We start from the raw sequence: 14,766 nt of genomic DNA, 5'->3' as shown, positions 1-14,766 counted from the left end.
TGTACCAGGTTCAATCCTGTATTAGAAAAATGTATAAGAATAAAATGTGAATTTATTCTATAAACATTTTGTATATTCCTTTCTTTCCGCCTCTTCTCTCTTCCCTGTGATCTCCAATTCGCAGTAACAAGACCTGTTGTAAACTTTTCGAGTTCGAAAGCGAGGGGACACACACACAGGTAAAAATATTGAGGTAGACATAGACCGGAGGTATCGTCTTCTAACAATCGCTGAGTAGTTTTATCTTCGAAATTATCCTTATCTGCTCGAATATGTGCACGCACGCTCGCGCGCCTCAAGAGCTGGGGCCTCAGAGCCACGAGTCCGTAGGGCTTAAAATTTTCGAAATTTTCCACGCGTGACGTCAATACTCTACGTATGTATACAATATATCTAGTTTTCATCAGAATATAGCAATAGCGTAGCGTATAAGATGCTTGTTTCAAGAGCCAACGGACTCTGGTTCGAATCCGAGAAGGACCTCTACAGGATTTTTCCAGAGAACACACATGTGGGGATGACCACGCACACGCACATCTCTCATCCCGTTATACGACTACGTCGTAAAGACAGTTTCTACCAGAGAGCAGCAGTAGTACGGTGGTAAGACGGTTTGACTCAAGAGCCAGAGGTCCCCCCTCCCCCGGTTCGAATTCAACAGAGGGCCTTACAAGATTTTTCGAAACTTGTGACGTCGATACTTTCCATATGTAGACGATATAGCTAGTTTCCATTAGGGTACAGCGGTAGCGCGGTGGTAAGACGGTTTGACTCAAGAGCCAGAGGTCGAATCCCGGTTCGAATCCAGCAGCAGGGTTTACAGAGTTTTTTCGAAACTTGTGACGTCGATACTTTCCATATGTAGACGATATTAGCTAGTTTCCATCAGGGTATAGTAGTAGCGTAAGTGGTAAGACGCGTGACTCAGGAGCCCCCAGAGGTTCCAGGTTCGAATCCAGCAGGGCCTTAACACAGAGTTTTTCCAAAACCTGTGACGTCGATACTTTCTGTATGTAGGCTGCTATATAACTAGTTTCCATCAGGGTATAGCTAGCAGTAGCGTTAGTGGTAAGACTCAAAAGCCAGAGTCCCAGGTTCGAATCCGAGCAGAACTCACAGAGTTTTTCCGCAAATGCAATATGCAAATTAAGTAGTTGATCAAGAGTCAGAATTGCTCCCTAATAATGTCGGTCATAATTTGCTTACTTCAAAAGTCGATTAGTTTTTGCCTGTGGGGAGGTATGGCCCGTCAAAACATTCCCCCTCCACTCGACCCGCCGGCGCCGGTGGGCGTGGTTTAGGCATCGGCGGGTCGAGTGGAGGGGGAATATTTTGACGGGCCATACTTTCCCACATACTACTGGAAATTTCGACCATTCTGTGAGTCACTGTACAAAGTTCGACAATAAATTTTGAATGTCAGGATTTTTTTTAGACAACGGGCGTTTTCTACCGAATGTTACATTAAAGCTTTACGACAGTGCCCGGAATTACTTGCACGATCGGGCCGATTTCTGACGCCTCCTTATTTCTCCTTACCGCTCCAGCCCGCATGGCGGACCTAGAAACTGACAGTCGCGAGGCGCTGTCTCAGGCACGTCACATGAGACAGTCACATGAGACGCTTCACAGTTTAACATAGCTGAAACAAATTTATTTATTAAAACAACTCCATAGGCATTTTTTATAGTTTACTAATATAATATAGTCTTAATATTAATATAAATATATATTAATAGAAATATTAATATAAGTAATATTCTTAATATAACTATAATATACAGTATTAATGTATTAATATTATTATAAGTACAAAGTATAGGTTTTCTATATTATAAAAAAACAATAGGTTTCCACATCACCCATGAGGTACTATTGCCAACGCGTTTTTTTTAAGTGGTATCCCCTGTAGGCCTATTCCACTGAAGAAGAAAAATCATTTTGATCGAGAAAGAGAAATTGAAAAGAAGACGAATGTATCAAACCGATTTCCTAATCCTTTTGTGCGACCGAATAAGCGACGAGATATCTACATTAATATTAGAGGTGCTTGTTTGCATCAATGAGGATAAGGATGCATCATTTAAAGAAGATCATGGCCAAGGTCTAATTCAAGGTCACCATCAAGTCCGTCACTCGATTTTCTACAACTTTTGTATTTAAAGTTTTTCATGAAAACTTGATCCTGCAAAGTTATTGGGAGGTTCCGGATAACCGTATTTTTAAGATAGCCTGTATATAGGGTGCTAAATTTCAAATGTAACAGGTAAAAAATCTCGAAAACTATGAAAGATATAAAAAAAGCTAAAACACGTGTTCCATGATTTCGAAGAGGAAAGAGAATTGTCAGTTTTTTTATTTGGAGGGTATTTTCAAGCTCAGTTGAAGGTCAACTTAATTTTTCTAAACAGAAAGCCCAATTTTTTATTGTATCTTCTTTTTCTACCAATTAATTTGGACAACTTTTGTTTGAAACATTTTTTCATTTGCCTAATATTGTTTGAAATATTTAAGGAAACTTGGTAACTTTTCAACATTTAACTTACGATATCTTGCTAACTATTCGTCGAAAGAAAAAATAGTATTAAACTGTTAAGAAATGTATATTCAAGACGTTCTATGGCGACATCTATGTGTTCCAGATTCTACTAAAGCCCTCCCTCTTCTTTGTCTTATGTGTACTTCTTCTTGAGCCATGTTGTATTCGCTCTCTAAAACCCGTCATAACGTTTTGTTCTATCGTTTCTTTTCTTGGATTGTAAACCTTATTGAATATACATAAAGGTGCAATGTATCTCTGTGTCATTACATTCATTTTAATCCTCAACATAAACTTTTTTACTTTATTTACTATCAAGAATATATTACTATAATAGCTCTAACTTTTGTTAATTTAATAATTTTGAAATTTCCAAAAGTCGATAAGTTATCAAAAGTTAGGGCACTATTATAGTAATATATTCTTGATAGTAAATAAAGTATAAAAGTCTAATACTATTTTTTCTTTCGACGAATAGTTAACGAGATATCGTAAATTAAATGTTGAAAGTTTCCAAGTTTTCCTTAAATATTTCAAAAAATATTAAGGAAATAAAAAATAATTCAAACAAAAGTTGTTAAAATTAATTGGTAGAAAAAGAAGATTTAATGAAAAATTGGACTTTCTATTATAAAAAATTAAGTTGACCTTCAACTGACCTTGAAAATGCCCTCCAAATAAAAAACTGATAATACCAGTCTCTTTCCCCTTCGAAATCATGGAATATATGTTTTAGCTTATTTTTATATCTTTCATAGTTTTCGAGATTTCTTACCTGTTACGTTTGAAATTTAACACTCTGTATAGTGCTAACAACGTGCCTACAACCCTGTACAAAATGCTTCAGTATGCTTACAAATATACAAAATCTGTTTTAACATGCCTACAACTTCGATATTTCGGCTAGCGCCTCAATTCGTATACTCATTTAATCATTGCCCTTAATTTTGTTGTGCCATTCAGTTTTTGTACTTTTATACAAGAAAACTTTTCCGAACTTTTGCAGGACTGTAAATCTTGCATATAGCATTATACGGCTGCGGAACTAATTATGAAAAAACTTACAGTTAACTTGAACGTAGCATCTTACAAGAGAAGGGTCTGACGTATAAATGTAATTTTTAGCTGCATCTCGTAGCGGTAAGTATTCATGCAAATTAGCATTAGGTAAAAGTATAATGAGTAAGAAAATTTTGTTCGCGAGAAAATGAAAAATAATAATTCAGGAGGCCTTATAACCAATTTAAATAAAGCGTTCAAGGAGCGCGTGGCGAAGCGGGAAGGCATGTCTATGAAGTTAACACGTCAAACTATCGATATGAAAAAAACAAGTAAAGTTCTAATAGCACTTTTAATAGTTCTACAGTTCCTCTATAACGAAAAAAATGATTCTGTAACAATACACCCAAAAAATCAAAAATAAAAGTACAACGTGCTAGGTTCGCAAAGTTAGCAAGTCGCTTCTTTCTCTAACATACAAGAAGCAATCAAAATTGCACTATCCGTAGATTTTTATCCAAAAAGTGAGTTTTTTCCCACTGTGCGCCGTTCTGCGCTTAGCGGCCGAGGCGACGATCACGGGCCACTGAGGTCCGTCGCTATATAAGAAATCAGCTGGAGCGCATCTTTATGTCATATTATTATTAAACACACATAAACATATATATTTTAAAATAATTATTAAATGAGGAAAAAATTTTAATGATTTCCCGACAATAGTTGTCGCGAGCATTTTTGGTCTGTCTGTGTAGCCGCCGCAGCGTATATGTCGTTGACCGGCCGGTCATCCTCGCGTACCGCTTACGCGTCGCGCGATATCGATATCGTCGTTAGATCTAAGAAGTTCGGCGGTTCCTTTTAGTTTTAGATCATCAAAATATAAGCGCAAAAATATAGAACGGCGAGGATTTGTAACAGCAGTAAGTAAGGATGACATTTTATCAATTTCATTAATTTAATTAACACATCACTCAATAAGTTCGTAGGATGACATATAGATGGCGCTACTATTGACAAATCTGTGGGGACTTTGAGTTCCCCAAGGCTCACGCATCCGTTTCCGTGCGGCGCTATAGAGCGCGCGCAAGTCTCACTCGTGCGCGGAAAAAGAACAACGGAAAGCAGTAACCGTTAGAAGCACTCACAGAGCACACTGAACACAGTCGCTAGTTCTTAGCTTCGATTGTTTCGTCCGTTTCTCGTGTGATACTGCGATTCCGACACGCAGACGCGTGTGTGCGAGAGGAAGCAGGCAGGTGCATCGGTCCCTGTCTGTCTACACATATACAAGTCCCGCTATGACCTGTATGCGTGCGAGAGCAACGACTATTGTACCTTCGAGGCGCATACGCCACATCTGTGATTCACGTGCTCTGCGACTGGCAGGCAGGTGCGCAATAAAGATTACAAAGGAAAAGAACACACCTAGGTTGATTTAGGAACCTACCCTCCACTTGCAATCGACGAGAGAGCAAGAGGACATCAAAGACCCCTAAATTGGTGACCCCGACACCTAAATTGGTAACCGGACAAGATTCGCAGTGTAACGGAAGAAGAAAGAGACATTGTGCCTATTTCAACGGACCTTCTGGCTGAGGTCACCTTGCCAACCGGTGAAAATTCAAACTTCCCAAAAATTGGAAACATTTGTCCGCATTGGGTGATTCCGCCACCATCGGACAGCTTCGCTTCGATGAAAGGCAGAATCGAGCTGTGAGTGGTTGAAAACTCGGTGCTGTGCGCGTAGTGACTATCGGCGCATGCGTGATAAACTCTGATTGGTCGGAGAATCGGTGCTGTGCGCGTGGTGACCATCGGCGCATGCATGACGGACTCTGATTGGCTGAGACTCTGCTCTGCGCATGCAGTCATCGTGAGTGTGACACGTGCAGTTCCACAACAGTAAAAATTCTGATCAAGTGCTACACACTTTTTCGCGCCTGTTTGCAACGCGACAGCCGCACACTCAATTTTTATCAGTGCCTCGAGTAAAAAACTGCGTATAATCGTATTCACTCCGTGAATCCGAACAGAGACACCATGTCGCTACATCACACCCCTCCGTCCAGGGGACCGGAGCAGCCACCTGTCACACCGGCAGGGCCAAGCCACATCGAACTACTTCACAGGAGTGCACCCCAATTGGAGCTGCTCATTGACATGGGGCCTCCGTTCAGCGACAATGTCATCGAGTCCATCACAGCGTGTAAAATTCCACCGTTTTGGAAACAACAGCTAGCTCTGTGGTTCGCGCAAATAGAATCACTATTTCAGATACATCGTATCCGCTCTGATGACGGCAGGTATCACCTCGTCATCGGTGCACTCGACTCTGAAGCAATTCAGGAAATAGCGGACATCCTGGCATCACCACCTGTCATTGACAAGTATGTCACTTTGAAAACGCAATTACTTGCACGTTTCGCAGATTCTGCAGACAAGCAACTCCACCGTCTACTCACAGCTTGGAGCTTGGCAATCGCAAGCCCTCGCAACTCCTCTGTCATATGAGGACGCTTGCAGGCGACCGAGTGTCACAGGACATCCTGCGAGTGCGCTGGCTAGCACTTCTACCACCCGGGATACAGCGAGTCCTCAAGATCCTTCGGCCAACCTGTTTAGAGGACCTCTCAACAGTTGCAGACGAGCTCATGGAAGGCTCTTCTACATCTCAAGTTCTTGCAGTTGCTGCACCACATTTACTGTCACCAGGTAGACTGGGAGCTGCAGCCTCTGCCAACACCCAAACCATTCAGCGGTTATGAGAAGCAGTGACCACCATGCAACAGTCCGTTGCGCACCTGACGACTCTGCTTGAGCGCCTGCTGCCTGCTGTTGTCCACCAAGGACAGCCCACCCAGCGTCAACGTACACGTTCCAGGTCACGCTCTCCTAACAGCCACACTCAGCAACTAACCAGTCAGTGGTGCTATTACCACCGCCGCTTCAGTGCTGCTGCGAGACGATGCCAGCAGCCGTGCAGCTTTATACTCCAAGCCACCAATGCAAATGGCGCGGGAAACTGACGTCGCTGCCGTCGACACAGGCAATCGGCGACAGCACAACAGCGCCTAGTGAGAAAAGACTCCACGTTTTTGACAGGACCACGAACATTAGGTTCTTGATCGACTCTGGATCCGTTGTTTCGCTGATTCCTCGGAAGTGCGTGCACTTCCTCGGAAGCTCACTCCTACCGAGCTACAACTATTCGCCGCCAATTCATGAGCCATCTGTACATTTGGTCAGCAGCCGCTTACCCTCGACCTCGGACTTCGCCGCGCATTAAAATGGTCGTTCATCATTGTTGATGTGAACTCAGCGATCATCGGAACTGATTTTCTCTCACTACGGTCTAATCGATCTTTCTCGACAACGCCTTGTGGATTCAAAAACCAGCCTTGCCACACAAGGTCAGGTATGTGAGAACCATTTCTAGTGTCTCCGCAACCAGCCAGCACAATCTTCCGAACTCACCACACCGAGAGGCATATGCCACACTACTGGACTCGCACGCTGCAGTCTTCGCACCAAGGCCAACTCTTTCAGCGATCCGCTTTGACGAGATCGCACATCACATAGAAACCACAGGACTTCCAGTATTCGAGCGTCCACGACGACTTCTAGGTGACAAATTGGCAGCCGCCAAGGCAGACTTCGACCTTCTCTTGCATCTCGGGGTCGTGCAACCTTCACGCACGTAATGGGCGAGTCCGATACACATAGTGCAGAAAAACCAAGGTGGCTGGCGCACAACAGGTGATTATCGGCGTCTGAATTCTCAAACTGTTCCAGACAGATATTCGATTTCACGAATAGAGGACATCCTGCAACAGTTGCACGGGAAAAAGGTCTTTTCCACGCTAGACCTAATCCGAGCTTATCACCAAATTCCTGTTGCACCGGAGGACGTCCTCAAAACCGCTGTCACGACACCCTTCGGCCTGTTTGAATTCTTAGGCATGCCGCCTGGACTCCGAAATGCCACGCAAACGTTCCAACGGCACATGAACAATATACTGCGCGGGATCAACTTTGCTGCATGCTACGTGGATGACATCATCGTCTTCTCAGACAGTCATGAAGAACATCTTCAACATCTCGATGCCGTTCTCAGAGTGCTCCAGGAGAACAATCTTCCAGTCCATGCGACCAAATCCTTCTTTGGACAGGATTCTATGCGTTATCTCGGCTACACCGCCTCACAGGCTGGACTTAAACCACCACTCGACAGGGTAACAGTTATTGTGTAGCACGACATCCTGGGGGTGCCGCGCCTTGCTACCTCAGCTTGTTAAAGCTACACGCAACACAACTCCACTATCCAGCGATTTGTCCTCTACCACTGAAGCGGACAATGGAAAAATCCAGCAGCGCCTGCGTGGGTCGTACTTCGCAGGATGAGCGGTTTAGTAGCGACACGCGCGTCGACTCCCGTGAGGGAGTCGCCTCGCGTGCCGCGTCCACAGGGAACCACGGGGAGGCCCGCTCATTTGTGTCCCGAGCCCGGACACACGCTCTGACCCTTGAATGGGATAGGTCGGGGGAGGAATATATGACACGGTAGGTGGGTTTTAGCGGACTGGATTATAGATTAGAGTTATAAAGTGGGTGAAAGATTCTAGAATAATGTAGAGAAAAGCGAAAGGAAAAGAGTAGAAGAAAATGAAAGTGAAATTGGAAGCCTAACGTAGACCCATTAACCAAAAGGGAATCCCCTACAGAATGCCGCAAACATGGAATAGACCTCTGGAATTGCCACGAAGAAATGTGTCGTCTCCGGCCATTTCCAGTTTTCGGCTGGAACAAGTTGCCGCAGAATTTTACTCTGTGGCTCGAAGTCCGGTCATTTCATCAGGTGACGCACCGCTGTACCTTCGGCGTCACCCTGTCCCGGACGTTGTTCGGAATGTGCTTGTTATACAGCCTTTGCTCGAAGAAGACCATCGAGCTTGTATACGTTTAGCACCTCTTCCCTAGAGACCTTTGGTCTCTGATTGCTCCCGATGAACGGGATTATGACGTTCCCTATTCTGGCATTCGTTTCTTCTCTTCTTTTCTTTCCTAGCTGAATATCACGCCTTATGTTCGTTAAGGAGGATATCAACTGGGACCGCACCTGCAGCAGCACAAAGCAACCCCGCTGACGCCGTGCGATATGCATCAATCGCCAACATGAGCACCGGCGCTGCAGGGTCCAGAGATCCTTCAGGCCGCCCCTCTCCGCATCGGTCGATCCATCCAGTGGCATATGCCAACCGTCGGAGTGAACACATCCCGATAGATCGTCGAGAGCGCGCTAAAGCGCGGCCCCCATTGACATCCCGCAGCCCTAGCTCTAGCTAAATTGCTAAAAGCGGTCCGGCCTTACCGCGCAAGTATTTTACAATGGGAGGATACTCTCGTTCCTTTGCCAAATGAATGCCCAGATGCCTAACTTTCTGATTGAATTTTCTTTGGCCCTGATCGGATGGTCGGTGGTCTCGCGCCGCAAGGTTAAATCTCTCGACTCTATCTGCCTTTCGTTTTATACGTGCTTCTCCCTTTATACCTATCAGGCTCTCCTGATCAATGTACTCTTGAGGACAACCGCCTCAGTCTTAAGCAAAGAGATCTGGAGTTTTTGCCCTTTCGCACCTTTTGTTGACAAAGTCAACAGTGCGCTGCCCTCGCTCTTCAATTTCGCAACGGGAGTCGCCTTCGACTGTGACCAGCAGATCGTCGGCATGCGCGATGAATGACCTGCCTATCTCTGTCATGTTCACGGAGGATGCCGTCGAACATGACTGTCCAGCAAGCTGGACCTAAAACTGAACCTTGAGGGCAGATTCTCTCTACCTCTTTGGAAACGCAGATGCCTCCGAAAGAGATCCTAACTTTTCTGTGGCTGCTACTCGTCACCCGAAGATTTTGCGGAGGCAGTCCCGCACCTTTCTAATACAATGCGGACAGTATGAATACTGCTACCAAGTCTGAGATACCGCAGAGGGGTCGACAGGTCCTCTGGGGGAGCACTTTAGACTGTGATTTTTATCATCTCCACAGCCATTCAGCCCTAGGCGCGCTTCCTTCGCCATAGCTTGAGATCTCGTTCGACCGCGGGTCAACCGTAGTCTTCCCGGGGGGTCGCTAGCGACTGTGCATGTTTACCGTCCCCACAGTCATTCAGCCTTCGGCGCGACCCGAACGTTAGCCTTGGGACTTGTTCAACTTCACGAGTGTAGGTATATACCCGGTCCCAGCGTTGTACCTAGAGCGGTCTACAATGCTGTTTGCCTGTTCGATTTTGGTATTTTCCCTGTCTCGATGATTTGTCTTTCCCAGTCGCTACCCCTGTTGGTTCGGTTTCCCAGGCCGAGGCAATCAGGTTCGTTGCATCGCAATGGGAAGACTTGGATTTCGCATCGCGACTCCCGTTTCAACAGAGCGTGTGTCTACCTTCATCTACCCGGGCAGTGTCCTTATTAACGATTTCCTTGTTGGCTTTAAGAGGGCTCTCGCATGAGTCCCATGGATGTCTCGGTACACCTGGCAGAGTCCATAACGTGACTTGGGGCGCCCGGACAATGCCCAGGTCGCCCCGTTCCATGTCACGCATGGCAATAGCGGTCCGTAGGACGCCAGCCGAAACCGGTCATCCCCAGATTCGCTTCTCTGCTTTGGTGAGTTCTTTGGCGCCCACAGCATCATTTGCTATTTTGGACGCTTGACTGCTCGTCGTGTCATGGGGCATTTTACTTTACTTTCTCAATCTGAGAGTCCCTGCCATGTGGGATTTTCGTCTTTTTGGACTTCGTTCGATGCACACGTGCTGTACACTTGGAGATCTCAGCTCTTATCTCCATTTGATGTGGTGTATTTGGTTCCAATCAACGCACGTGTGCTTTGCCCTAAGACGTCAGTGTTTACACGCTCCGTCGTTTATTGCCATGCTTCTTGCTGAATACTTCGAGGTCAGACGTATCATTTCCCACTTGGTTATTCAGCCCGAATGTAGACTTTCGCTTGCCGTGGAGATCATCATTTGTGTGAGACTCCTTGCAAGCTCGTTCGAATATTTTTGGGTAGCATGCCTTTGCTTAGAGTTTATTTTCTAAGTCCAATTGCGGCGTGTTGCTTTTCATTTCTAACGAGGCTCTTTGATAGGAATGTATTGCTCATGTATATTAGCTATATTTGATATTATGTACAAATTATGTACAAATTTACATACGAATTTCGTATGATATGGAAGGCAGGTACCGTTAAGTACCTGAATGAGAAACGTCACTGTGGAACGTTAATCCCATGGCGCTCGAGCTAGGTCGCGGGTTACCCCTCCGCTTCCTTGGCTCTTGCGCCCTTCAGTTGTCTCTTACGCACATACGGAGGCTGGCTGCGGCTTCCCGAGAAAGGTGTGGGTAACTGCCCCTTCGTTAGGGTCCACCATATCTCTTCGAGCCTACGACTTTAATTCCTTCCTCCGTATGTATGCATGCCTAGAGAAACAACTGGTAGGGTGTCCGGCTACGAGCAGGCAAGCTCTTGCAGACCAGACCCCGCCTTCCTGTCTTTCTTCCTTGGATGCTATATAACTTAGTTTTGCGGTTTCCTTATAACATCTTCATTGTGAAGTGTTTGAGCAATTCCATTTGAGCCATCATATTTAAGTCTTTGTTTCGCCATGCTTACAATTTGAGCCTTTATTTTGCAACTTGTGCCATTGGTCGTTCGATTGTTCGAAGTTTACTCTTCCCCTGGATGGGAATGATGGGTATAAATCTAGTTTATCCCCGTTTGCGTCACTGATCAGATGACGAGGCATTTGGTACCTGTGTGTTCTGACACCTCTTCGCTTGTATACCACTGTTTCGTGCATTTCCCGACGCTAGTTCAACATTGCGACCAGCCACGTCGGGAAATCGTATTTCGTGTATCTCACGATACTTTGTCATGGATTTTATGTGCATTGCAAGTGACGGGCGAGGCATTGCCTCTTTCCTCGATCACTTGAATCGACTCGTGAAGTAGATTCGGAACGCGCACCGCACCCCGACGGCTGCCAAATCCAGCGCGATCGGTTTTGCTGAGTGCGACCGACACCCTGAGGTGCTCGCCACATAGGAGCCAATTCGTCTGACAACACAAACTCGTGGCAATACTGTGATGAAATTCGACAGGATAACAGCCATTCAACAGTTCCCAAAACCCAAGACCATCGCAGATCTACGCCGCTTCTTGGGGATGGTAAACTTTATTACCGTCGAGTATTGCCGAATGCCGCTCAACAGCAAGCTCCGCTAACTAGACACCTGAAGGATGCGAAGAAGAGGGACAAGCGAGAGATTCCCTGGACAGCGGAGACAGAGGCTGCGTTCCAGAAATGCAAGGACGCATTGACAGCTGCCACACACTCAGCCTTCCTCGTTCCGGATGCACCTCTCACACTGACGACCGATGCTGCTGACTCCGCTATAGACGCGTCACTCGAGCAGCAGATAGACGGACACTGGCAGCCGCTTGGATTCTTCTCACGGAAATTTTCTCCGGCCGAGCAGAAGTACTCCACATATGTCCGAGAGCTTCTTGCTGTGTTCGCTGCCGTCAAATTCTTCAGACACATACTTGAAGGAAGAGTATTCCAGGTACGGACAGACCACCGACCGCTAACATACGCTTTCAGCAGGAAGGCAGGAAAGAGCTCGCCACGCCAGCTGAGACAACTGGACTACATCTCGCAGTTCACCACGGACATAGTCCATGTGAGAGGCGAAAACAACGTGGTTGCAGACACGCTCTCCAGGACCAGCGCAATTGAGATGCCAAGCACATTCTCAGCGGAAATCATTGCAAACGCGCAGGAAGCAAATCCAGAACTCGCAGACATCGTAAGATCCACGTCGCTCGAGCTGAACCACCTTCGGATCGAGGAAGAAGACATCTGGTATGCTGTCTCGATGGGCATCGTACGACCGTACCTACCGTAAAACCACTTCGACGCAAGGCATTCGACGCCATCCATGGTCCGGCTCATCCGAGCGCTCACTCAACGCTGAAGTGCATCAAACAGAAATTCATCTGGCTAGGCATCAACCAAGACGTTTCTCTCTGGGCACGCGAATGTTTACCATGCCAGCGATCAAAAGTCAGCAGGCACAACAAACCACAGCCTGAATACATCGAAGCAGCGGACAACCGATTCAATCATATCCATTTGGACCTGATAGAGCTACCGCCTGTACGAGGTAACCGCTATTGCCTCAGAATCATAGATCGTTTTTCCAGATGGCCAGTTGCACTTCCACTACCGAACATTGAAGCAGACACTATAACATCCGCTCTCTTCAATTACTGGATATGCAACTTCGGAACTCCATTGACGATCACCACAGATCAGGGAACGCAGTTTGAATTTGCACTCTTCCAGTCATTAGCGCGACTGATTGGAGCAACTCGGATTCGCACTACGCCGTATCATCCACAAGCGAACGGACTCATCGAACGCTGGCATCGCACCCTGAAGGCAGCGCTGAGATGCCACGCACCAACACCGTGGCCGGACATCTTACCAACCGTTCTTCTTGGCCTAAGAGCATGCGTGAAGGAGGATCTGCAAGCGTCTCCAGCAGAACTTCTCTTCGGCACAACACTACGGTTACCAGGTGAATTTTTTGTTCATGAGGATCCACCGGCTGATCCATTTATATTTCTAGAAAAAGTCCGCGAGTATATTCGTAAGATCCGTCCAACTGTAACAGTTCATCATACAAACGCGAAACCGTTCGTTTTCCAAGATCTATACACTTGTTCACACGTCTTCCGTCGCATTGACTCTGTTCGCCGGCCGCTCGATCCGCCGTATTCGGGTCCTCACCGAGTAATCAGGCGAATAACAGACCGCGTATTCCTCGTGGATATCAATGGTGAGGAAAAAACTTTGTCAACAGAGTTGCTAAAACTCGCGTTTACTGTGTCAGAAGATAGCGGCTCCGAACAGCCGCAAACAAGTGATCCGCGTCCGTCCACTTCGTCCGCGCCGCAAATCAAAACGTACGTGAAAAAGAAAACAAGTTTCGTTCCTCTCTGCCTAGAGAGACACTGAGGGGGCAGTACCTGTGGGGACTTTGAGTTCCCCAAGGCGCACGCATTCGTTTCCGTGTGGCGCTATAGAGCGCGCGCAAGTCTCACTCGTGCGCGGAAAAAGAACAACGGAAAGCAGTAACCGTTGGAAGCGCTCACAGAGTACACTGAACACAGTCGCTAGTTCTTAGCTTCGATTGTTTCGTCCGTTTCTCGTGTGATACTACGATTCCGACACGCAGACGTGTGTGTGCGAGAGGAAGCAGGCAGGTGCATCGGTCCCTGTCTGTCTACACATATACAAGTCCCGTTGTGACCTGTATGCGTGCGAAAGCAACGACTTTTGTACCTTCGAGGCGCATGCGCCACATCTGTGATTCACGTGCTCTGTGACTGGCAGGCACGTGCGCAATAAAGATTACAAAGGAAAAGAACACACCTAGGTTGATTTAGGAACCTACCCTCCACTTGCAATCGACGAGAGAGCAAGAGGACATCAAAGACCCCTAAAAATCCATATGATTTTTAGGAAGTATTAACTTTCAAATGATACGTATCAAAATTTCATGACAATCGGACGTTTAGTTCACAAGTTACAGTGGTTTTAGTGACGCTACTGTTTTAATTTTAAAAACAATGGAAAATCTGAGTTTCGTGTGTTAATAAAGCATCGCTTTTTAATGGAAAAAAATACCGTTCAAGCAAAGCAATGGCTTAATAAGTGTTATTCGGACTCTGCTCCATCGAGACAAATGGTAAAGGAGTGGTTTGCTGATTTTAAAGGCGGCCGTACAAATACCAATGACGCTGAACGCTCTGGTCGCCCAAATTCGGCAGTTATTCCAGAAAACATAAAAGAAGTCCACAGAATAGTTTTGGCCGATCGTAAATTGAAGTTACGTGAGATAGCTGATACCTTAAAGATATCAGAAGGCAGTGTATTCACCATTTTGCATGAACATTTGTCCATAAGGAAGCTCTGTTCGAAGTGGGTACCGCGTTTGCTCACAGTCAATCAAAAACAGCAACGCGTCGACGATTCAGCAGGCTGTTTGGAGCTGTTTCAGCGCAATAAAAAGGATTTTTTGATGCGGTATGTGACAATGGATGAAACATGGATCCATCACTACACTCCAGAGTCAAATCGGCAGTCAGCTGAGTGGACAGCAACC

Source organism: Harpegnathos saltator, unplaced genomic scaffold (genome assembly GCF_003227715.2).
Source record: "Harpegnathos saltator strain DR-91 unplaced genomic scaffold, Hsal_v8.6 scaffold436, whole genome shotgun sequence".
Lineage (NCBI taxonomy): Eukaryota > Metazoa > Arthropoda > Insecta > Hymenoptera > Formicidae > Harpegnathos > Harpegnathos saltator.
The sequence above is the reverse complement of the archived record's forward strand: the minus strand, read 5'-3'. Positions refer to the sequence as shown.